Raw genomic sequence first — 25,459 nt, 5'->3', positions numbered from 1 at the left:
GATTTAAATGCTTAGGGAGTGACACTATTTGAAAGGATTAGAAGGTGTGGCCTTGTTGGAGGAAGTGTGCTGGAGTAGGGGTGGGCTTTGAAGTTTCAAAAGCTCAAGCCAGGCCCATTGTCTCTCTCTTCCTGTTCCTCAGATCCAGATGTAGAGCTCTCAGCTCCTTCTCCAGCACCATGTCTGCCTGTGTGCCACCATGCTGATAATGGACCAAACCTCTGAGACTGTAAGCAAGCCCTAATTGAATGGTTTCCTTTATAAGTATTACTATGGTCACTGTATATCTTCACAGTAATAGAACATTGACTAGGACACCCGGACTGCTCGCTGGTATTGTTTGGAGGCCCCTTGAGCTGGACCCTGGAGGAGCAGGTAACAGGTACATAACTGAGTACCAGGTAGGCTCAGTTGGAAGTAGAAGCAGAAGAGAAGGTGGTAGAATGACTAAGAGGAACTGGAAGAGTCGTAGGGTCATAGGTTCAGGCCTAAGAGAGAAGGGAGTGATGGGGAATGGGGGAGGGGCAGTGTAAATCCCTGACCTTGGGAGGGATGGGTCAGGAATGGCCCAGACTAGATCCGTATCAGAGGCTCAAGGCACTTCAGGACTGTCACCAGGGCACCTTATGACCTGACCCTGTGTGATTCCTGTCTGTTGTCACCACAACACATGTTCATGGGCCTCACTGGCTATCAGGATCCTCAGGCATCCTATCCCATGGATCATCCCCATTAAAAAGGGGGGTGTGGTCTCAGTGCAGCTGAAATCCTGACCACCTCCTCCCAGCCGGTTGCTCATCCAGCCACCCCACAGTTACACTGTCCTATCTGTAGTGGTCATTCAGTGCTATTCTGTGCTGGGCCTGGCCAGACTCCAGGAAGACACAAGATGGCCACATAATCTCCACTTGAACAATGTAACTGTCCTGCCTGGTGAAGCCGACACCCACCATGAGCCCTAGTGGGCCAGGACCTAGCTCAGCACCCGAGTGAGTCCCCATCAGCTCTGGTTGTGACAAACAAGTGCCACAGACTTGGGAGCTTAGAAACCCCGATACTTGCTAAGCATTGCCCCAGAGGCCGAAGTGAGTGGGGTCGGCGGAGGACTTCTTCCTCTCGTTTCCACACAGCAGGAAGAGGTGGGGCGTTCTCTGGAGATAACCTACCTCCTGACCGGTCAGCCTCCCAGGTCCTGCCACAAATACCCTCTCCTTGGGGCTCAGGGTTCATCTTGGGATTTATCTTGGGATTTTGGGGATACACATCTGTTCAAAGCCAAGCAGGGATGGGAGGGAGGCTGGCCGGTGCTGAACAGAGCCCTGAGTGCCTCATTAAGGAGCAAGGAATATTAGAGAACATTCTAGAGTCTATGGGGATCAGAGAAGCAAACATTCCAAGCAGAGGAAATCCACCAGAGGCTCAGAAGAGAGGATTGAAGTGACAGAGCCCCACGGAGGGCTCCTGGGTTGGGGCTCAGATCAGATGATGGGAGACTGATTTTTGGAAGACATTTGGAGACTGGTCCATGGAGGGGGACAGCATCCCATGGAGGCTGCTTAGATGGGAGGAGTGACAAGCTTGACATATTGAAGAAGCCCAGACCCTGGGTTGGACCTAAGGAAGGGCGTAGGTGGCCCACACCTCGGAATGGAGCGGTAGGCACTCAGCATGGAGGATGTGGGCCTTCCACTCTCAGAGCCCTTCCTCCTTCTCCCTCACAAGATGGTTCCTAGACAGAAACCTTTGTAAATGTGGGGGATGGGTGGGCCCCCTTGATCCTTTGTTATCCTCACAGTAAGCATCTGTGTCCCTGACTTCCCTAGTCCCTAGAATGACCCCCTGCTAGCCTGAGGCACCCTTCCCTTCCCCCTTCAGAGGACAACTGTCTCCAAGCTGGCAGTATAGGGGATTGCACATTTCAGGGCTGGCCCAGGCTGCTCCAATCCCACAGTGTCAGTGTAGGTTGCCTGGGCTGGCTCAGCTATCAGCACCCAGTTCCCTTCCATCATCCCCTCCCATCATCTGGCCTCAGCCTGAACCCAGGGGCCCTCCGTGGGGCTCTGCCACATCAACTCTCCCTTCTGAGCCTCTCCTGGATCTCCTCTGCTTGGAACGTTTGCTTCTCTGATCCTCACAGACCCTGGCCCTCCTGCTTCAGGTGGTTTGGGACTCTAGGAACCAGCTACTGAGTGAGTTACCAACTCCTTTGGACTCTGTCCTTCTCCAAAGTCCCAGGGAGGCTTTATGGCCTTAGGGAATTGTTGCTCATTGTGGTATCTCCAGCCCCCTCTGCCCACAGCCAGTCAATGGTATTTTATCTCCACTGGGATTGTATTGAGGATCTGGAAAGAACATTATGGTTGGGACAGACGTGGTGCATTCAGTGCAAAGGGAGAAAGTAAACATGGCGAGGAGCAGAGGCGACCACTCACATTCTAGCACTGAGTGCAGGGCTGGAGGATGTGGACAGGACCATGGGGATGGGCTTCGCAGACCAAGACAGGCATGGGATGAGGACCTCAGGAGGCAGCAGCAAGCTGGACAGGATAGGAACTGCAATAATGGTATTGGGGGGGGAGGGGACAGACCCCACAGTCTGTGTAGGCGTTAACTGACACAGAAGACCTGGAAAAAGACAGCGAGGGATGTGACAGACCACTTGTCACAGGGCCTGTTTCTTCTTCTGAGAAATGGACCCTGGCTATCATGATGCCCTTTCTTGGTGAAGAGAGCAGTAAGGCCTGCTCCTTTACCTTGGGGGCAACCTCTAGCCCCAGGGAAACAGGAGGGTTGGGCTTTTCCCTAGGAACTGGGTTTTGGGACCTGGGTGGGACTATCAATGTAGGGGTTGAGTGAGTTTGCATTGTAACAGTGCTAGAGTATGGTGTGTGTGTGTGTGTGTGTGTGTGTGTGTGTGTGTGTGTGTGTATGTATGTTATGTATGTGTATGTGTGCACATGTGTGTGTGCATGTGTATGCGTGTCTGTGTGCATGCATGCATATATATGTATGTGTGCCTGTGTGTATGTATATGTACGTGTGTGTGTGTGTGTGTGTGTGTGAGAGAGAGAGAGAGAGAGAGAGAGAGAGAGAATAAATAATATTGTAGCTCCTGGTGTGGGTGTTGTGGAGCAGGAAACTGGCCTGCCTGCAATGTGGCACTTGACCTGCCTGCTTTTCTCTGCTGTCATATCATGACAGGCTCCCTTTGGTGTAGGAAAGTCTTAAGTGTGTGGCCTACTACTCCATAGGCCCTCTGGCTCTGATGGATGGGTCTGTCCTGAGGATCCAGGAGAAGCCCAGTCTCACCAGGGGATTCTACAGGGGTTGGGCTCAGTTCTCAGACCTTACTACCCTGAGGTTGCCTTGGGGATCTGCAGAAATGGGTCGAAGTGGGAAAGGACACTAGAGCCTGTTGGACTTGTTTCTATAACTGCTTGAGGTTCTGTGGACAGCCCAGAGTGCGCTACTTCTTCTCCTAGGCTGTCCCTGTGGCCCTCAAAGCACATCCTAGCCAAGTCTAGGTGATGCTCACACTCAGGAAGATCAAGTTTCTCATCCTTTATCCTTTACCTCCCTCCCTTCCACTGAGAGGGTCTAAAACCCCAATCCAGGCTGCTTTGCCTAGTTCTGGGAGTTGGAATTTTGAAGCTGTGTAATGCTGAGTTTCTAGGCTGCTTCTATCCCTAAGGTCCTAAGAAACTTGACACTATGCGATAGGGGACAGGTGGGCAAACATAAGACACCCCAAGCCCGAACTGTTGGCCACCTTCCCAGCTTTGTAGCAGCAGTGAACACAGGCCCCAGGGTGTCCCATGGAGGTGTCAGGAGCAAATTGGATTTTACACCTCCTGCTTGCAGGTGTGAGGAGCTGGCTAGGGCAGCGAGGGCGGCTGGAGGACATGCCAGCCTCTGATGCTGGGAGGAGCAGCTGTGGACAGACTTGTGATGCTCCTTGGAGGAAGAGGCAGGGCCAGCTCAGGCTGGAACTGCAGGGCAAAGTGACCATTGTCAGCTCTCTTTCTGTGGCTGTCTCTATCCTAGGTCTCCAAGTTGGGGGTTGCTGGGCTAGAACCTATCCAAGGGGGAGGTATAGAAAGGGCATGGCACTCTGAAGGCAGGCATGCCTGCAGGGGCTGGCTGTGGGCCTGGCTGATGGATATGTCTCTGCCTCTGCCCCAGAGAGTTTTGGTACCTTGAAGGGTCTGGTCTCTCTCTTAATGATGGGATGATTGGGGTCCTCCAGCCTGCATATCCCTGCTTAGGCTGGCTAACCTGAGCTTCTGATCTGTCAGCACTTCCGAAGGAACCTGGAGGAGCAAGTTTTCCAGGTGAGAAGTTCAGGAGAGGGGCAGCAGGAGGACAGCGCAGGACAGTGCTGACAAGCACAGCTGCTCCTGCCAGGCTAAACCCAGCACCCCTCCCCCTCAGGCCTGGAGTGCCAGGATGACCTTCAGGCCCCACTATCTGGAGCAGCAGGAGGCCCAGAGCCATGTGGCTGTCTAGGCACATAGGAGATCACCTTATCTGAGGTATCCATCTGGGGTGGGGACAGTCCATGGACGGGTTGACATGAGCAGTGGCCACAGAGGCTCCCCCAAGGAATAATCAAGTCAGACAGGAGTCTGATCACAACCCCACTCTTCTTGGAGGCTGAGAGCAAGCATGAGCTGGGCTTCCCCATCGTGCACACCTTGGGTCCAGAACTGACAGACAAGACTGAGTTGTGCATTTCTTTTGGAAGTATGGAGTCAGGGGAGTGGTATGTGTGTGTTTGTGTGTGGTAGGGAGAGAGGGAGGGGGTGCTGTGGTGGAGGGCAGTTCTAAGAGGAGGATGGAGACCGGCAAAGCATGGCATGGTACCCAGCAGGTTCATAAGAGATGCTCCCCTAGTGGGAGTTCCTCTCTAGGGTATCTGCAGCCTCCTTCCTTTCTTCTCTTTTCTCTAAGGTTCTCCTGCCCTCCTCTCTGGCTGGCTATGGGTGGTGTAGCCTCCAGCTTCCCAGCCTGCCCACTTTTCCTCACCAAGCCTTGTTTCCTTGTCTGTGAGGTGTGCTCTACAGTGAGAGTGTTGTGACATGGGCCCGCGGAGCGCATGGCTCGGATTCCATCACCGGGCTGGGCCTCACATCCTTTATGGGGCAGACAGCAGTCACAAGAATCCTGTCACAGGACTCACTGTCTAGAAGTTTCATGACTGGCAGCTTGAGACACTCCTGTGCTTCTGGGGCAAAAGCCTTATTTGCAAGGGCTATCAGCGGAGCCACCTGAGTTAAAGACCAAACTGGGAAAGTCCCTTCAGGTCAGTGGCAGCTGTAGAACCTGTACATCCCCATGGACTAAGGTGATCCCAAGGAAACAAAGCCAGGTTCTCCTATCCAATCTTGCTAAGCATAGACTCTCTGTTCACCTTCGCTATCCATCCAGGTTCTGGAAAGATCACTACAGCATGCACTTGCCCTGTCCTGTCCTCACGCAGTGAGTGAGGTGAGGGCCAGGCAGATGATCTTGGATCTCAGAGTGAATCCTCTGCTCAGGGAGGAAGAAGAGAGTCAGGTGGGAGTCTGGGCCTCATGGAAGCAGATGGATGTTTCAAGCCTGGCTTCCTTCCCTGGAGGTTTCCATGTGGTCAGGATTCTCCCTAGAGATACTGGCTGAGAGGCCCCATCCTGCTGATGCAGACTGACTGCTGGGACACTGTGCCTGGGCGGAGCCATGGCTAGTGCTACCAGGGCACAGGGCGGGCCTGGCCATGCTGAACCCCCTCTATCCCAAAGCCTTTCCTCTACCCATTCTTTGGTTCTCACCTTAAGAGCCACCTACCCTGACTCAGTTAGTTTCACTGGGAAGCTTGAGTCTCTGGAACCCTCTGGAAGTGGCCAGTTCCCTCCTACATCGAGGGCCATGGGTATTCCTCTCTTCCGTGTCCTATGTGATGATATGATCCTGGAATCTACTGTCAGTGTCTGGAGGTGACCTAGACCAGTTTCCCCTCTTCTCTTACCTCAAGGCCATGAGGAAGTCTAGAGAAGCCCTTTCATGGATTCTGTCTCACTCAGTCTCTTTCTTATCTCTGCACATTGCCCCAACTGGGCCATCACTCTGTTACCTATACAACAGAGTACACCAGCATCTTCTCTGAGAGCCCAGGGGAACCTTCTCTATCTAGGACATCCTGGGACCAGAGGTACTAGGCAAGCCCCACCCTCAGGTACCTCCTATGTGCTGCTAATGCCCACCTATGTGTGTCCTATGTGCTCACATCACTGATGAGTCCCATGCCCTTGCTTAACATGGTACAACTCAGGCTAGTGACCAAATACATGCACTGGTCTCACACAGCCCCACCCGCTCCCCCAAAGGAGTGAGTGAGGCCCTACCCTCCTCTCTATCCTGCTCCATGTCACCTGTCCATGATGTTGAGTATCAGTAGCCCCTGCTACCACAACCTGAGTTAGGTTGAGGATAGAGAAAGGAACCTGGAGAAACAGCAGGAACGTTAATATGCAGTGGAGGAAGAAGATTCAGGCTTCAGTAAGTGTGCTGTGTAACAAACTATCTCAGTATCGTCCATCCTGATCACTTCTCTGTGCACTTCAGCAGTGCCTGTGGGACAGCTGACTTCTGCTCCTCCTAGCATTGGTTAGGGTGACCCAAAGGCTCATGGTTGGGCTCATCTGACGGTCATTTGGTTACACACATCCTGGCTGAGACAGGCTGCCAGCTGAGACCTGTGTGTAGACACCCTATAGGTGGCTCCCCTTTGTGGCCAGGCTTCCTTACATCCTGCCGGCTGGCAAACTGGAGGATGCATTCCAGGAAGGGACCCCTGTTAACTCTGCCTGCTTTTTGTGGCCTTGGCTCAGAAGTCACCTGGTGTTAGCCCCTTACACTTTCTTGGTTGGAGGAGTTATTAGACCTCCAGGTTCCAGGGAGAGGACATAGGCTGCAGCTCTGTGTGGGAAAGAGGTAAGGATGAGATAAGTGGGAAGCCTGATCCCCACAGTTCTGTTCCTGCATTCCCAGTGTGGTGGAAGCTCTTTCATGAATGGCAAGCTCCACCTTCATTATGAGGTCCTTAGAGTGCCAGCCACGGGACACTTGAGCTGTGGTCAGGCTTCTCGCTCTGGTAGTCAGGGTTGCTCACCTGACCACTGCCTGCAGGGCCAGCTACCTCTCTCTTGGGTGACCTTAGCCCCAGCTCAGCAGAGCTGTGACTGTGAACTTGACTGGAACTTGAGAGACTTCCACTATATTGTCTGCCAGCTGCTGACATAGAGATGATGTGAGGTCAGGCGAGAGGTCTGGTATGAGAGCTCCCCTTGGCCTGCAGGAGAGCACCTGTTCTTCAGAGCTATCCTCAGCTAAGAGAACACCACTGTGCTGGGAGACCCAAGACCTTTAGACATGCACATGACTTTACCTTCTTGGCTTTAAGTGGCTTCTTAGTCACCTGCCACCTGTCATCTTTTCATGTATCCATATACCTCCAACCCACCACTGTCTGTCCATCTGTCTGTCTATCTATCTGTCTGTCTGTCTGTCTGTCCGTCCATCCATCCATCCATCCATCCATCCATCTATCTATCTATCTATCTATCTATCTATCTATCTATCTGTTCTTTCCATTCATCAGTTTACTAATCTACCACTTTCTTGCCTTTCATCTCATTATCTATCCCTTCCCTTCTCCCTCCATCTTTCTATACTTACCTGATCTTATTTACTTTTCCATCCATCCATCCATCCATCCTTACACCCATCTTTCCACCATCTTTCCCTTTGTCTCTCTTCCTTCTCTCTCTATATCCCTCCATCTTCCTTCTAAATCTCCCTCCTCACTTGTCTCCACTATCACTTCATCCATTTTCTCATTTCTCTCTTTATCTCTCCACTCATCTCTCCCTCCATCTGCCTCTTCATTCCTCCATCATCTCTCCAAATACACTTCCTCTATCTCTTCATCTCCCTTCCTCTTCCTCCCTCCCTTATTTCGTGCACTCCTCCATCTATCTCTCTATCCCTTATCCATTTCTCCACTCTTCCCCTCCAGCTCTTCCCTCCTCCTTCTGATCCCCTTCACACATGTAGACTTGGCTCAGGAAGTAAAACAAGGACCCTGCCATCGAAGCCCCAATGCTGGGATATTCACATGGGAACGGAGAAGCCATGCCTGGTGTGAAAGCATGGAAGGAGAGAGGGACAAGTCAACTGGCTTAGGTGGCCATGCTTCTAACTGGGGTCTATGCAGACCTCTAGATGGAGCGCCCAGCTTGTGGGCAGGAGGCAGGGGCTTCCTGCCGCTGAGGAGCAGCTGGGGCCTGTGCCAACCTTGAATATGATGCTTCCAGATCTCCAGCCAGCTCCGCCTCCTTCCCCCTCAAATTGCCAATTTAAATACCTAAATTGTTTACTCGCTGAAATCAATCGACAAGGGACCAGCTTGTATTTGTGATTCAATTGACTATGATACACTGTATTACAGTTACAGCTCCAATGGATTTCTTTTTAATTTATTTTTCTCTTACCGTTCTCCTCCACCAGTAATTCTGAGACTAATTGTCCTCATGCTCGCCCTCATCAGCTTTGAGAAGGATAACGGATTGCCATAGCTCGGGATGCTGTACTTGGGAGCTGCCAGACACTCGCCACCCCGCCAGCTTCCACTCCCTCTATCCTTCTCCCAGAATGGCCAGTTCTAAGCACCCGAGGCCCCAAGAAAGCCCTGCTATCAGTGTGGGATCTGTTAGGTTTGGGATGAACAGGGTAAGTGGGGAGACAGGAGACTCCCACTCAGAAGCTCAGCTATAGCCTCTGTCAGCTCTGAGTGACATCTGTGATGCCACTGAACAAACTCTTCCCTCTGGGCCTCAGTTTCTATGCCTGTGAGTTGTGCCCCCTCAGCTGTCACATTCTGATCTGCTCAGCGTATGGGAAGGGAAGAGCTGTGGCCATAGCTGGACTGTCGCTTCTCTTTCCCATGTATGTGCACATATACATGCCACAGACTGAGAGGGGAGGTCAGAGGACAACTTGGAGTTGATTTTCTCCTCCTACAATGTGGGCCTTGGGCATTGAACTCGGGACATCCGATTTTCTGGCAGATGTCTTTACCTGTTGAACCGTCTCTCCAGCCTTTAACACGTGTCCCTACAGATTAAACCATTGTTATAGTAATAAAAAAGATGACAACCTGAGCAGCCTCTGTTGATGGCCAGAGGCCTGACTAGAAGGGGCAAAGAACTCTGCTTGACAAATAAGGACACTGAGGCACAGGGGCAGCCTCGCTTGCCCAGGGTCATGCTGATTGATTGACCCCAGCATCCTTATCTTGGAGGCCCAGAGGATCTGACAGAAGGCTGTACTGCTTCCCAGGCCCCAAACCTATTTATGCAGCAGCCTCAGGAATAGATACATCCCTGTGGGAAATACATGTGGCCCCGATAACTCCATCTCAGCCTGAAAAACTCTTGTGCCAGGATCATTTTCCCCCCTATTTTGGGACATAGATCCTCAGGAGGCTGAGGTGCCAGCTCCATTACTGGGTGTCACATTTGTGATCAAAATCAATAGCAGGTTGAGAAGGGATGGGGCTGGGTGAGGGAGCTCCAGGGGACCTCAGCGCTAAGCGGGCTTACAGAACAGAGGAATGGGGGTGGAGAAGCACCCAGCTTGCAGCCCTGCCTCACACAGCCTCCTTAAGTCAGACAATAAGGATATTGAGCTACAGGAGCCTGGGAGGCCACGAGTCTCCCCATTCACAATGATATTGGAGTGGGCTCTTATCCATTTGCTTGAGTTTCTGTCCCTCAAATATGACAGCTGTCAGAGGCAACACCTTGCCTGCCGAACTTGAGGCCACATGTGCAGCTTCCTGCCCTGATGTGTACCTCTTTCCCCTGCTTGGCTGGTATCTGTAGACCAGTTCATACCAAATGGAGCCAAGCCTGCCATTCCATCCCCTTTAGAATACAGCTTGGTGTCTTGCTGGGGAAGGGACTTTAGGCTCTTGTTTTGCGAAAGAAGCTAAGGATGTCCTTCTGGGTTTTGAGCAAGTGACAGGGTAATTCCTGCAGGTGCCTGAGAACCAGCTATCTCTGTGTGTCTTTCTATCAGTGTTGACTGTAATGAGCTGGTTGGGTCACCCACGGGCTAGAAGCAGAGCCAGAAAGGCTGGGACCAAGTGACTAGCCCACTTGAACCTACTGATACCCCTTTCCACTGTACCTCTTGGCTGCTTCTATACTCCCTGCCGAGGATTGTGAGCTACTCCCCAGGGTCCCACAGTACAGTGAGATGCCAGGGAGCCGGAACCCAATTACACATAGGTGTTATGTATGTGGCGTCCTCCGGATGCATTGATCCCTCAGGGTGACAGATCTGTTATGAATTGGGTAATAGACCAGCTTGTAAATGAAATATATTGGATTTTCAGGCTCCTGGCTTACATTGGCTTGAGGGGAATGGGGGCAGATTTATGAACCTGGGTGGGTGGCTGAGGCTCTGGTCCTTTACCATGCGGATCACAGTGTGGGCTTATTCCCAGAGCCTAGGGGCTGAGAATGGAAAGGTGACCTAGGACGGAGGTAGGAACACCATGTGGGCTTGGGGAGGTCCTTGGAAGAGGCCAGAAGGGAATGTGGAGAACATCAAGCCCGGCCATGATGTAGCATATGGATTGATCTAGGCAGAGGCCAGGGTTCATTGTAAGGGCTGAGATCTGTCGCTGGTGACTCTCCAGTGATCTTCACTAACTATGAGTCTTGTCATCTCATTGTGGCGAGGATAAGCCTACCTTGGAAGTTAAACAACTTTCCTTGTCTGTTACTTGTCTACTTGCTGTGATGAACTTACCTGAGGAAGGAGAGAAGGGTTTGCTTTGATTCAGGGTTTGACTGTATAGTCCATCTCATCTCGGTGGGGAAGGCTAGCAGCAGGTGTTTGAGGCTCCATCTGTGGGGCTGTCTGTTTACTGGTTATATTGTATCCCCAGTCAGTAGGCAGAGAAGAGATACAGTCTGGGACCCTGGACTGTGGAAATATGCTAACACTCTCCCACATTTAGAATGGGTCTTGTCATCTCCATTGACACAGTCTAGAAATTTCTTCAGACAATTGTCTCTCCAGGGATCCTAGATCCTGTCAAGTTGACAGTCAACATTAACCATGATCATACCCAGTGTCACCCAGCCAAGGAACAGATACAGGCTTCACAACCAGACAGGTTGACTTTGCAACCTTCTCTTCCTGTGACAGCCAGAGTAAGCCTCTTGCAGGGCTCTGCTTCACGCACAGGCACTCAACAGCTTCTACGTGCACCAGCAAGTAGCCAGGACCTACAGGGAGAGGGCAGACATGCCCTGCCTTGTCTGTCAGGACACACTGACAAAGCTAAGGCCTATAGCGTGATAGCTAGGGCTCTAAGGATGCATGAGACTTGACAAGGGTGTCCTATGGATGCACAGAGCCCACTGGGCCAAGCCCATAAGCACTTACTAGGGCTGGGCCGCATTACATTGGCGGATTCTTCCTCCCAAGATCAAGAACTAACTGCAGACAGGAAGAGGTTCTATGTGCAGCCTACGGCTAAAGCCCAGGTTTAGTGTGTTAATAGGGTCAGGGACTAAACTGTGACAAGAAAGGCTCAGTTTGGGGCTAAGACTGTGACCTAGGTTTTGCATAGGGTGAAGAAGAGAGGACAATTGTATAGGATGAAGAGGAGGGGCGAGAATTTAACATACAGTCAGAATGAGAGCTTGGAGTGTGAGCAAAGGCGGGGCTCAGAGAAGAACAGGGAGAGGGAGGAGCTGTCCTGACCACAGGAACTCACTGCAGTCCTTTGTTCCTTTCTAATTCATAAGCTATTCTGCAGCCAAGACTCTGGGAGTGAGTTGTAGATACTCCTGGACCTGCCGAGAACTTTGAGTGGACACCTGTCCTCTCTGAGGGCCGAGAGGCTGGAAGCATCTCTGATGAGCTGGGCAACAGGAGCCAGTTACTCTTCTCTCCTCACTATCCACCAGCTTCTTGGAGTCTGCATAGGGCTTGGCTGTTCCTGTGGCCGATGTGCTTTCAACCATTTTCAATGTCCCGCTATATCTGCTGTGTGTGCAAAATATCTTTAATATTCAGTGTGAAACGTGTCATCATCACCAGTAACTGTGCCAGGGAGCTACATGCTGGTCCTGGGGGTCATCCTTGGGTGTAGCCCAGACCAGTGTATCTCCCCTACAGATGGGACAGATACCAAAGACACAGGCTGTGCATCCTTTCCTCAGTGAGTCCTTGAGGAGAGGCCTGAGCCACTGTGCTGATTTTCTTGTTTCTTCTTGACAAAGTGTCCACCAACATCCTGACCTCACACAGCATGTATTCATTTCTCGTGGTTCTTGGGGCTGGAGAGATTCAAAATGATCATTCAGTGTTAAGTGAGGCCTAGATGGGATTACAGACCGTCCAAGGCACAAGGAAAGTTCTTCCTACCTCTCCCGCTGTGGGGCTCTCTTCAGACTTTGGACTGTGGCTGTGACCTCATCATCCCAACTCTCATTCTAGACCCATCCAAGTTTCCCCACCCTTCCTCAGGGGGCTCTGGTAATGACATCAAAGGATGTCAAAGGCAGGGCCATGGCCATGGCCATCCCTTCTGCTGGGAGGTTACATGTTCATAGCACTCACTGAAGCGCAAGGGCAGCAGCAACAGCCTGTAGAGGTGTCATACTTCGTTTGCCTGTCATGCCTGTCACTATTGTCCCTTCCTCAACAAAGATGTACAGTTCTGCTCCCTCTTTGAAAACTAGGAAGTGCTTTGTGAGGACTCTCAGGGAATTGCTAGAGGCAAGGCACCTTGTAAGGGAAGCACTGTACTGCCTACACCCATCCTATGACTGGAATGCTAATTAAATCTGTATAGATCTAGAATCACCTTGGTGACAAGCCTCTGGGTGTGTTTATGGGGGAGGTTCTAGACAGGTTACCTGAAGTGGGAGGACTCACCCTACTGTGCTGGGGCACCATCCAATGTCTGGGATCCCAGACTGAGAAAATGGGACAAAGTGAGTATTATGTATCCCTCTTCTCTCTGCTTCTTGAGTCAGGATACAATGTGACCAGCCAGCTCACACCTCTACCACACTGGATCTTCCCTGCCCTGATGGACTGTACCCTCAAACTGTGAGCCCAAATAAATCCCTCTTTCCCAAGTTATTTTTCTCAGGTGTTTAATTATAGCAACGAGAAAAGTAACTAGTAACCTCTGAATGTTTTTCAGCCACTCAGCAAATACCTACTCAGATGGGGGGAGCACAGAGGAGGATCTAACCCCAGGATGTTCCACTGCAGAGAAGATGTGTTGCTGAGGTTGGTGAACTGCCTCCCAGGGATCTGGAAGCACAAGGTGAGGGTCAACCCTCCAGCCACCCTTCTCTCTTCCACTCTGGACTAGAGCTTGATTAGAAAAGGACACACTGCCTGGCAACAGAGCTAAGGGCATCAGGGAAGGGAATGGGTTGGCAGGAGATATGGTGAGCCTATAGGGATGGGACTCCTAGAGTCTTGTGATGACCTGGGAACCTGGATGAGGGCCCCACAAGCCACTCCAGGAAGGCCGCAGCTAGGGAGTGGTTAGGAGTACTGGAGGAGGGGGGCCCTTAAGGTCCTTTGGGTCTCTTGTAGACACCTGGTTGTGACAGGTCCCAGCCACACCCTATCATACCCACCTCCCGCTTCAGCCCTCACTAAATGATCATGAAACGCCTCTTCTATGATCATCCATAGTAGGCTTGAGTTCTTTTTTTTGCTTTTTGGGTTTTTTGTTTTGTTTTGTTTTTCAAGACAAGGTTTCTCTGTGTAAGCCAGGCTGTCCTGGAACTCACTCTGTAGACCAGGCTGGCCTCAAACTCAGAAATCCACCTGCCTCTGCCTCCCAAGTGCTGGGATTAAAGGCGTGCACCACCACTGCCCGGTTTGAGTTCTTACCATGCAGCTGTCAGGTCATTTCTGGGCACCTGTACCATGCCCAGTGACTCTTCTGCAGGGACTGAATATGCTCTCTGCCTCAGAAGTCTGCTGAGCCTGAAGTCTACTCTCAACACAGCACCTAAGGGACTTTCTACAGGGTTCAGTCCCTGCTGGGGCTGATATGATTCCATTTGGCTACTTAGCTAAGTACAGGGACAAGAAAAGTGGCTGAGAAGCTCAATCCTTTCAGTCTCCCAGGCCTTATGGATAGTACTGACCTCTGCTTAGAGGGTGGAGCCACCACTTTTGGGAGGGGCCAGAGGCCACCCAGGGAAAGAGATGGTGCCAGCCATCCTATCTGAGGGTCCGTGCCTGTCCTCCCAGTCCATCATCTTGCTGAGTGTCCACAGCATCTGTTTGTTTGAGCTCATGTCTGGCTCTCTCTATCTATGTGCTTCCCTTTGCCTGGGCTTTTCCATGGGCCTGTGTCTTTAAAGTCCTTGGCCCCTCAAACCCAGCCTCCCTAACCCTTCCATGTGTGCTATGTAGGGAGACTTATCCCAGACTCCTCTCAGACTTTTGCCCTTAGTATCCAGTCTTGACATCTAATGGATCTATAACCATGGCCATCCAGGAGCCCTGGGGCACCTGTGGTAGGATCAAGTGTGAGATGGAGTAGGTGAGTAGGATGCTAGTTGTTGGGGTGCTGCCTGGGCACTGATGAACGCTCCTCTACCCCAAAAGCAAGACACACTTTGCTCTCAAATATCAGTGATGGTAGGTTGACGGTGCATGATTCTCCTGGGAGGACAACAGCCACACACTGGGGAGGGTACAGTGGGGAAGAAAGAGACTCAAGAGTCCCAAGTGAGTATCTGTGGTGGTTTGAATAAGAATCCCTCTTCCAACCATAGAGGCTCCTATGTTTGGATGCTTAGGGAGGGGCACTATTTGAAAGGATTAGGAGGTGTGGCCTTGTTGGAGGAAGTAGTCACTGGGAGTGAGCTTTGAGGTGTCAAGAGCCCAAGACAGGCCCAGTGGCTTTCTCTTCCTGCTGCCCGTGGATCCGAATGCAGATCTCTCAGCTCCTTCTTCAGCACCACGACTGCCTGTGTGCCACCATACTTCCTGTGATGCTGATACTGGACTGAACCTCTGGAACTGTAAGCCAACCCCAATTAAATGCTTTCCCTTATAAGAGTTGCTGTGGTCATGGTGTTTCTTCATAGCAACAGAACATTGGCTAAGACAGTGTTTTCAGGTGAATGCATACAATTGAACATATTGGACCATTGTGATCCACCAACCAGGACCTTTATAGAGGCTGACCCTAAAGGCCTCACTGTCAAGCCAAGAGCTTAGCTTTGTCTTGTGGAATCCTACAGTGGGAGTTAAGTCTGCAGTGATGGACACTTTAGCATGAGCTCTCTGACTGCAAGGGGACAGAGGTCATAGGATCTCCTGTGGTGAGAAGTGGGACAGACCTGGGCAAGAGCAGAGCCAGGGTACTGGATTTGAAACTTACGGACATCTGCCAAAGCACAGACACCAACATTTCACCCTCCATAGCAGGCCTGAGAACTGATAACAGGGTAAGTAGGTAACAGGTTCCTGCTTATCACCACCCCTTGACCCCTGACCTCCTTCTCTGACATTTCATATGGCCTCTCTCCCCTGCCAAAATGTTTAAAAACCCATAGAGACAAGTTCCCGTCTCCATCGGGCCTTCTTTCTCTAAATAGACTGAAACATGATGATTTCATGAACAAATCCAGCCATGCATTATACATTTTGAATTCTTAAACTAACAAAGTGACTTTGGATCTATAAAAGGTGCCAGAAATAAGTATCCCATTTATTTTTGCCTTTGGAACTGTTCTTCTGTCCCTGTCTGCCCCCCAAGGCCCTGGCTCGTTTTGGCAGGGCCTAGCCCAGCATGCAGCACAGCTAAGGCACCCTCAGAACTGCAGCCCCGAGTCTGCTGCCATCTATCATCTCCACAGAACCTCCCGAGGCCCCTCTAATGGGTGCATGAGGGTGTGTGCTAGTCCTGGCACATCCCTGCTGGCCTCCCATGCTGGCCGTTTACAAGCACCTCACTGATCTCTGGAAGGGGATCAAGGTAGTGTGAAGGCATGAAAGGTGTCACCTCCAAAAATTCTGCCATGATCTACCCAGGCTAACACCCAGGATCCACCAGGGTTGGGGCAAAAATAGCTTAGTTTGAAGCTCAGGGTCTACATGGATGACAGTAAAGGCTGAGAACCAATGCTTTGCCCCCATCTCCTCTCCCTTCCACTGTTCTCCTATGGCTCAGGCTAAGTCACAGATGCCCTCACAACAATGGAGAACATGAGATTCCAAGGGACCTCTGATGTTTTATTCCCAACATAGCAGGGAGGGCCCATTATGAGACAGAGTGTGAAAGGCGTGGTCTGTGTTCCACAGTGCACAGTGGAAGGGTTGCTCATCTCCACATTTGACCTCTCCTTAGTAAGGGGTTTTGCTAGACCCCCTACTTGGGATTAGAGCTTAGGAGGCATAGATTCTTACTCCTCCAGCAAGAGGCATTATCTTGCATCTGACTGGAGTTGTAAGTGAATACTTGAACCCTAGGGACAGAATCTGACCTGTGGTTTCCAGGGATGTGTTTCTGTTTCAGACCTTCTTGGAATGGAACAGAGCCTCAGAGGAGGTTGGATGGGAATGGTCTTAGGGGCTCCTGGATGTACCAGTCTACCCATATGCACAGAGTTTCCTGACACTAGCTACAAGCACAGTGAATGATTAAAGAAAGGATTGGACGCCATGGAATTAGTACCGTGGGACGCCTTGACTGGCAAGCATGTGGATACATGCATGATCCATGTGAATACATGGCACAGGTGGATGCTTGGTGCAGGTGGATGCATGGCATAGGTGGATACGTGGTCCATGTGGATGTGTGGAGCAGGTGGACACATGGAGCAGGTGGACGCATGGAGCAGGTGGATGTGTGGTCCATGTGGATGCATGGTGCAGGTGGATGCATGGAGGAGGTGGACGCGTGGTCCGTATGGATGCATGTAGCAGGTGGAGGTGCTCATAGGAAATGTTTCCTGTCTGCTCTGTGTTGAGGTGTCCATCCCAGCTCCTTCTGTCCTCTTACTGGCAGCTCCTGAGAGTCTCTGGAGTAGCTGCTCAATGTCAGATGCTTTCTGGGCACCCAGCCTGGCCACCCCAGCCTCGGCACAGATTTTTCTGCACACATGATGTTGTTTGTATAGCATACTCCTCCCATCTACCTCCAGAGTTCTGGCTGCAGGGACCTGACCAAGGTCCTGGGAGACAGAGAAGCAGATGGAAGCTGGCCGGCAGAATATTGATAAAAAGACCTGAGGGGACAAAAGCCTCAGAGCCTTAGAACAGCTCATGCGGCAGACCAGGGAGCAAGCACAGCAATGTCCCACAGCCCAGCGTTCTATCCTGTTTGAATTTCTCTTGTGGCCCAGAAGACATGGGAACTGTTCTAATGAGGGCTCCACTATGCAGACAACCTGCTATGTTAGTCCCGTTCCTTGAGACAATGCCTTCCCCTGAAACACTGGGCTATGGGAGCTTCAAATCTCCTTCCAGGAGTTTCCCTAAAGTCCTAGGCCCTAGAAGCCCCATAAAGGCCAGGCCATCTGGACCTTTCCCACAATCCTGGGCTGCTGGGAGCCAATGCTGTCCCCAGGAGAACTATAGAGTCTTTCTATTCCTTGTACTGATCCCACAGTGTGTTATTCCTAGATTATCTGGCATGTGCTTCAGAGGGAGAGCTGCACTCTTGACAGCTAGGGGAGCTATGGGTCCAGTATGGGTGTGAGCCATCGTTATAGGCAGGGGCAGAGGGCTGGCTTTCATGGCACCTGAGCCCCTGGACCCAGCAGCCCTGTCTCCATCTGTAAAGCAGACAAAAGTTAACAATGGATCCCCGATCTAACTTGAGTAGACCAGTTACCATACAGATATGGACACTCAGACCCAGAGCCTGAAGGGTAAAGGCTACTATGGAAGTTCTTGTTCATTTATTCATTTGTTCATTTGAAAGTTTTTATTGAGAATCATCTCTCTGGCACATCATTTTAGGCCTCAGGTACTCTCCCCTCCTAAGCAGGAGGAGGGGGAAGAGGAAGAAGAGGAGGAAGAGGAGGAGAAAGAGGAAGAGGAGGAGGAAAAGAGGGAATTAGGAGATAGAGACATCAAAGCATAGACAATGGCACTGAGAACACAGTAGGGTTCCGGAGAACACAGTAGGTTTGCAGGTGACTGGTAGGGAACCCTGCTGGTGGGGAGCCCTTCTAAGAAGGCAGAGCCCTGAAACCAGGCACATGAAGGCCTAATAGGCCAGGAATCTGCAGGCTCAGTGTGCAGCTGTGGTGGGAATAACGACTGTGAGGTGGTGATGGGGGACATGGCAGTAACATGATGGTGGTGGAAATCACGGTTATAGGGACAACAATGGCTATGAGTGTGGGAATGAGAATGATGAATGATGGTAAAGATACTGATGGTGATGGTAGTAGTGGGGACAGCAGAGTGGTGATACTAAAGACTGATAATAGCTGTGGTTGTGGCTATGGTGATATCAATGGTGGTAGTGGTGGTTATGGTTGTGACAGCAATGTTGATGGTGATGATGGTATTGGTGATGATAGTTGTGATTGTTGTTGTGATGGCAGTGATGGTGCTAGTGGTCAGGATGGCAGCAGTAGTGATGGTGGTCATAGCGATGATGTGTTGCCATGGTGATGATGGAGTGTGATGGTGCATGGCCATGGTGATGATGGTTGTGATGATGATGGTGGTGATGATGTTGGTAGATGCTGGTGGTGGCGGTGGCGGTGATGGTGCCAATGGTGAGTTACTGGTGGTGATGGGGTAATGTTAATGGTAGTAGTTCTGGTGATGATGATGGTAGCAATGAAAGTGATGATAATGACAGTGGTGATTGTGATGGTTATGATGATGGTGCTGGTGATGATGGTGAGAAGATGGTGGTGGCTAACAGTGTTAACGTGGTGGTGGTGCTAGTGCTGGTCGCAGTGTACAGTCAGTTATGAGGTGATGGTGATAACGGTGATGACTGTGACCCTATCCTATGGACCATAAAAGCTGTTCTTCAGCCTTAAACACAGTGGCTCTGTGCCAAACACTGTGCCACTTGCTGACTTCTAAGGCCTCCTCCTAGTGGAAGCTGGGACTTCTCCATCTTGCCAAGTAGGAGACAATGGAGAATTCACTGACTCATGTCAGAGTCAATGTGTACACAGAAGGACCCTCACCTCCAATCGCCTGCCCCTGCCAGAAGCTTCTGGTGAAAACAAGATCCCTTTGCTTGCCTGGGCTGTGCCCCATGACGCCCACCACCAGCATCTAGCCTGGGCTTTCCTCATGCACCTGCAGAGGCGTTGGCACGTCGATCAGGTTTGTACACCATCTGACATCAGAATTAACCCCGACATTAATTTGCTAATGTGTTGTGTGAAGTGGGTCGTGCTGCCTGAGCACTTGGGATGAGCTTAGACATTTCTGAGGGGGATCACGGGAGTATGATAAACGGGAGGCGTGAAGGTTACTTGTTTCCATGCGATCCATGAACCGTTCTAGGAAAAACCATAGCAGAAATAATTGAAGTCTCGGGAAGTACCAGAAAAGAAAGAATAAGGAATCAAATCAGCAATTCTTTTATTGCTCACTATCATCCTGGTTTTATTCGGTACTCTGAAAAGACAGCTGCCCGCATTCAGGTGTTGTTCTGGAAAAATAGGGGAGGGAGAAGGAGGAAGTCACAGAATCATAGATGTCACAGCTGAGGCCTCCCACTAAACAAGTTAATCCCACTTTTGTGGGTTTTTCTCACTTCCTGGTGAGCCACCGACTGCCAGGGGCCATTCTGGCATCTCACAGGGCCGCCTGCACCAGTGCAGTTGGGAAGACCCAGGCTCTGGGAGCCACCCAGCACTCATCTTTGAGACTTCAGAACTCAGCTATGATTCAGAGAGGCAAAGTCACTTCCCCGTAGCCACACAGCAAAGGTAACCTGGAGTCAACCTTGAAATGTCTGGTGCTGACTCTCCAGGGAAAAGACTAAGGCTGGTAGGTGGAGGCCAGATGTGGTACACAGAAGAGATGTGTCAGCATCCTATCTACAAGAGGGAAGCCAGATGTGCATCTCTGTCTAGCAGCTTGGTGGAAGGAGATAATGGAAATCATAGGTCTGAATAGCACATGGTAGGGTCACCAAACGGCATCAGAGCCTTCTTTAGGAAGATCTGGGACCATTGGAAATGCCCAATTATCTGAAGCGGGAGTGTGGGTGGGGGTGGGAGTTGGGGACTCTGTCCTGATGCTTGCACATGAGCAAAGCCTCTCTTAGGCATTGAACCACCAAACTCCAAGGTAAAGTAGTGGCTCGTTCTGAACCTAGAACAGCAAGAGTAAGGATTAGTAGCCGGGTAGGGAAGGGGGCTGGGTGGCTGGTTGAGGAAGGGTAAGTTGGGCTTCTTAACCGATTTGGCATGGTAGGCTAGAGCCTTCCTGATAAGGGCTTGCCCTGTTCTCTTTTTTCAACTCCAGATCTGTGTGCTGTGCAGAGCCATGGTGTCTGTGCTTACATCAGCCATCAGACTGAGCTGAGTCTCAATTTCCCTGCCTCTGAAGTGAGGTAGCTAGTTAGGGCAGCTGAACTTGGAACAACTTGCTCCAAGCACAGTGGGTTAACTCAGCAAATGAGGCTTCTGTCCACATTCTTGCTGGAACCCAGGCACCTGTGTGGGTTTTACAGCTGAGGGTTCATCCAAAGGCATGGCCAGGTCAGGGATTTGTCCCCCCACCTAAAAAATCACTTATGGGTCTTGGCAGGCTCAGTCTTTGTCTCCTTGACCTCTCCACAAAGCTGCTTTGGACACCCAGCTGGTTTTCTGGGATGCAGGAAAGAGTGAGAAAGACAAGCAGGTCCCAGGCTGGAAACACAGGCTTGGAGACCTCACAGTGATTCTGTCTATCTCCAGCCAGTATCAAAGAAAGGGAGAGGCATGGGGTTATATGCACCCTCAGAGGTGCCCACCACTTCAGCAACACCTGCCTGGCAGAACAGTCTTAAGAATAAGAGAGCCTGTCTCCAAGCCTTGTGCTGCTGTGCTCAGCAGGTGTGAGCCATCCCCCACTGCATGCAGTTTCTTGCTACATCACAGCTCAATCCATTAGCACCACTGCCTGTGCCGTCCTAGGCTCTCTCTGGGTGTCAGGGACACATTGGTGAATGAGATGGAGTTCCCGCTGACCCCAAGGATTCCACAATTAAAACAGGGATGTAGACCAGCTTGGATGGGGTCAGGAGGCAGCAGAGAGAGAGAGTTGTAGAAGCAGCAATAGGGAGAGCTCTAGAACCAGTGTCTGCATCCCCAGGAGGCCGGCCTCCTGGCCAAGCCCCTCCAGCTTGGCCAGACTCAATCCGCCGATTAACCTCGTGTTCAGAACCACTGAGCCATGAATCGCGTGGGCAGGCGAGTGTGTGTTGCCTTTAAACGAGCCTTATGTAACGAGGCTGTTGGGAACAGCGGACTCCAGCACAAGCCCTTCTTTTAAAATAGATCGCTTGTCTTTATATAGCCGAATGAGTCTTTGAGTCTTTCTTCTGGTTCTGCCGTCTTACAGAGGCGCTGATGTAGGTCAGATATTGCTTGGTGAGAATTAATTAATCTATAATTGTATCGAAGGAAAGCGAGAAAAACAAGCAAGCGTTCCAACTACCCATGGAGCCTAGGAATAAGCATTCCAAGCAGGGTTTGGGGAGGACTGGAGGCCTCTGAGTCCTTGTGATTCCTGTTATCCACCTTACTGTCCCTGCTCTGGCCCAGCCTTTGCTATACAAGTGCTGGCTTTGGAATCAGGGATCAGATCCCATCCTGCCTCTGGAGTTCCCAGAGTCCCTTTGGTCCCTAATCCCAGCAACCCAGCCCCAGTATGTGGTAACCACCTGGATGGTCTAGGTCACCTGTGTCATGAGGCCTGGCTCCCCTGCTTCCACTAAGCTGTCCCCTCCTGCTTGCTTTGTCCTCTTGCTCCTGCTCCCGAGCCCTCTGGCCTGGTGTGCTGTCTGTGGAATGCTGCCCCTCAAAGGTCCCGCATATCTTCACACTGTTCACACCCTAGGACATTGCCCACTTGTGTCCCCTGGCTCGGGTTTTCTGGCTGCAGTGACACTTTGATCCTCAGCATAGCTGGAAGAAAGTCCCAGCTTCTACCCTCTCAGCTCCTGTGGAGCTGGGTCCCATGAGAATAGTTCTAGCCCCTGTAGTGTGTCCTGTGGAGTTGATCACAGCCTGGGGTCCTTTAGGAGACTGAGGTCCTTCAGATCACTGCTGCCTAAGTGTTTGGGAAAGCTGGCCCTGGCAGTTTTCTGTGCAAAGGCCCTGTGGCTGTTGCATTACTTGTTAATGATGTCATACTCAAAGTGACCAGAGTCAGAGATATCATCAAAGACTCTCACTTATGGTTCACTATTCCTGAAACATGTCACCGGACATGGGCTTCAAGTGCCTACTGGCTTCAGAGAGGATCTAGAACTTTCTAGGCTTAACTTAGAATGCAGGTGGATCTGGATGCAACATGAGAATCTCTGCAGAGGAAAGAGGAAACAGATACTGTAGACATCCCAGGTCCAAGTCAGTGGTTTTGGCTTGCCATCCACCAGTGCTGGAGCTACCCAGGCCCTTGATGCCACCACATGGTCTACTCAGGTCCTCTCTGCCTTGGGAAACTGGGGCTCCACAGTTCCCACTATAGAGAACCAGGCCTGTTGCAATTATGGAGATCCTGGGAATAGAAGAGCTGTTTTTCCTTTTGTGGGTGCGCAGTCCATTTCTCAGAGCTTGACCTTAGCAGTGCCTGCCTTACCCTGACCATCCAAGTGACCACCTACTTCAGTGTCCCTTAGGGGTCTGTACATAATGCTTCAAAGCCCCATGGACCCCCACCATAGCTGGGAGAAGGGTTTACCTGTCAATATCCAATCCTGGGCTTGAATGAGTAGACTGTAGATGTCCAGAAAGGCCTTCCTTCCCTCCTTGTGTCCCTCCTTCCCTCCATCCCAGAAGGGCAAGAACAGGAGTCAAACTCTGCAAGTCCACCCCTAAGAGGTTTAGGAAAGAGGTAATTTTCCTTCCACATCCTTTCAGTTTGAGTTTGGCTGTGGATGTGAAGCTGTACCTACAGAACTGGACTCCTGTGGGCAACGTAAAGTCCTGTCTGTGTGGTAGCGGGGTGTGGCAGGCCATGGGCTGCTGGCTGAGAGTTTCATGGGGTCTACTTCAACCCAAAACATCACCATATACTCATATTTGTGGAAGGGTGGTTTCAACAACCCATGGGGTGCCACTCTGTAACCTTGCTCCGTATCCTTGGGTATGCCAAAACTGGAAGTTAGACCTTCTTGTCTGGGGACCTGGAAGTCCTAGGCAGAACTTCCTCACTCTGCCTTGCTTAGCTTCTCACAAAAATGTACACCCTAAGACTGACCTCCTCAACAAGTGGGGAAACTGAGGCTAGGGAGTCAGTGTGGTCCCATGGCCACCCAGCTGGAACCTGACATTCTGGGTCTCCGTGTGTAAAGGAACAAAGCTTTCCTTGGGAACTTTTAGCTTGGGTCCTTGGGCCTTATTGGCTTATGTGGGTACCAGATGTGCTGAGGGGCCCATTCCATAAAAACATCTGGGGAACAGCCAATCAGGTTTCCCCCTTTCCTGTTTTGTGCGCAGGTCTATAAGGCACATGATACCCAAAGGCTGAAAAGCTGCCAGCTGTGTGTTCAATCACCTCACCCCTCAAGACCACAGTTTCCCACCTCATTAAATGGGGTCAATGGGAGGGTTGGACGAGGTCGGAGCACAAGTTGTGGGGATGGTTGTTACCAGGATATGCCACATCCCACATCTGTATGTCCTCCCTCCCCCAGCAGTGGGTCTGGTCCGGTTCTGCTCTATTCCTCAACAGTCTTCCCCACCAGGAGCCTGCGTGGTTCTGCATTTGCTCCCTCCTGGCTGTTTTGTTCCTGTTCTCTGTCATACAAATGTCAAGAAAGAATTTAAATGAGGGGAAATTGCCTCAAAGGTTGTGTTTCTGGCAAGGTTTCAGATGAGGGGCTGTGGAGGGCCTTCCTCAACGACAGCATGGCAAAGCAGGGAGGCATGCCAGTGTGGGTGGGTGCAGTGTGGGGACATGGGGACACCCATCTCTTGCTTTCTGGTTCCCACAGTAGCCCCAAGCATGCCACAGTGCTCACTGTACACCCAAGACAAAGAAAGGGAGTCTGACCCAGAACCCCCAGATCCTGTCCCATCCCTTTTCTGTCTCTGACCCTTCCAAATCCTTCTTGGGTAATTCTGTTCCATCAATCCACTGATCCCTGCTAAGGCTGAGTTGTCTGCTAGGTCCCCCAGCTCTGCCTTGATCCAGCAAGCTTCACCCATTGTGTGTCATCCCCAGTCCACACTGAAAACTCCGGTTTGCTTGGGATCAGTGGTCTAGGTGTCATAGCAGCAACACTTTCCTGGTGATCTAAGGGGTTCAAAACCAGGGACAGAGAAGAAACTGAGTTTTATCCTGAGGGCTCAGGCAGGCTGTGAGGTACTTGTTTGGCTTCTGATAGCTCTTTCAGGGATGGCAGTGTGGTTTGTGGGTACAGGAGCACCAGATGGTAAGCAGAGGGTAATCCATATCAATGGCAGAGGTATCCCAGAACCAATGGAATGGGGTCCTGGCAGGAGGGGGACCTAGAGTAGAATCATAGGATTTGGACAAAGGGAGAGCGTTGGGAGGAGCCAGGCAGACAAGTCTGTACAGGAACCCCTCCAATTCTGTATCCGCAGTCATGAGAATCCAGATTTGTACTCAGGAGATCGAAGTCTGAAGTTCCCCATGATGGAGTGTTGGGAATGACTTGCCTAGATTAGGGAAGATTTGACCTGAGTGGTCTCTGGGCTCCTGCCCCAGGGCTCACCTCTTGTAAAGCAATGGGACAGAAAACAAGCGGTGGCTTGAGCACACAGCACACAGCACACACCTTTCCGGCTGCCTTCAGCTCCGCTGGGGAGAATGGGAGAGCAAGGGGTGGCTGTCGCAAGAGTGGAGCCTGTGGAGGTAATTAATCACTTTTCAATTAGCATTCAGGAGCTGCTGTCTGAGGACTCGGAGTAGGCTGGCTCTGCACTGCTGTGCCAGGCTCCGGATGCAATTTTATAAACGTTGTGAGCTGAAATAGCAGCACGAAGCTGAGCAGGCATCCGAACCAGAGAGACTCGGAGCACAACAGCAAGGGGGAGGGGGCTGGTAATGAGGCTTATGCATGGAACAGAACCCTGGGCTGCCCTGCTGCATGCAGGACTAGTCCAAAGGCATGGGAGGACTGTAGCATACAGCTGGTACTCCATAAGTGCTCCCAGCACTCCCACGCAGGCCTTCATTGACCTCCATTTTT

The 25,459-nt window shown here is 51.2% G+C and overlaps 1 long non-coding RNA gene across 11 annotated transcripts in view; it reads left to right on the top strand.

Annotated features, from left to right (window-relative positions):
* Window positions 1-25,459, top strand: part of LOC143434100 (uncharacterized) — an 88,813-nt gene that overhangs the window by 14,336 nt on the left and 49,018 nt on the right. For 4 of the 11 annotated variants that reach the window (XR_013103340.1, XR_013103337.1, XR_013103338.1 and 1 more), the window contains exon 3: window positions 143-13,396. This is a non-coding gene — a long non-coding RNA (uncharacterized LOC143434100). Of the gene's footprint in view, window positions 1-142; window positions 15,337-25,459 lie in introns of those variants that run through there. The other 7 variants (XR_013103335.1, XR_013103333.1, XR_013103339.1 and 4 more) reach the window with 6 other exon arrangements.

The sequence above is a fragment of the Arvicanthis niloticus genome, chromosome 13 (assembly GCF_011762505.2).
Source record: "Arvicanthis niloticus isolate mArvNil1 chromosome 13, mArvNil1.pat.X, whole genome shotgun sequence".
Taxonomy (NCBI): Eukaryota; Metazoa; Chordata; class Mammalia; order Rodentia; family Muridae; genus Arvicanthis; species Arvicanthis niloticus.
This window is presented reverse-complemented; position numbering and strand designations above follow the sequence as displayed.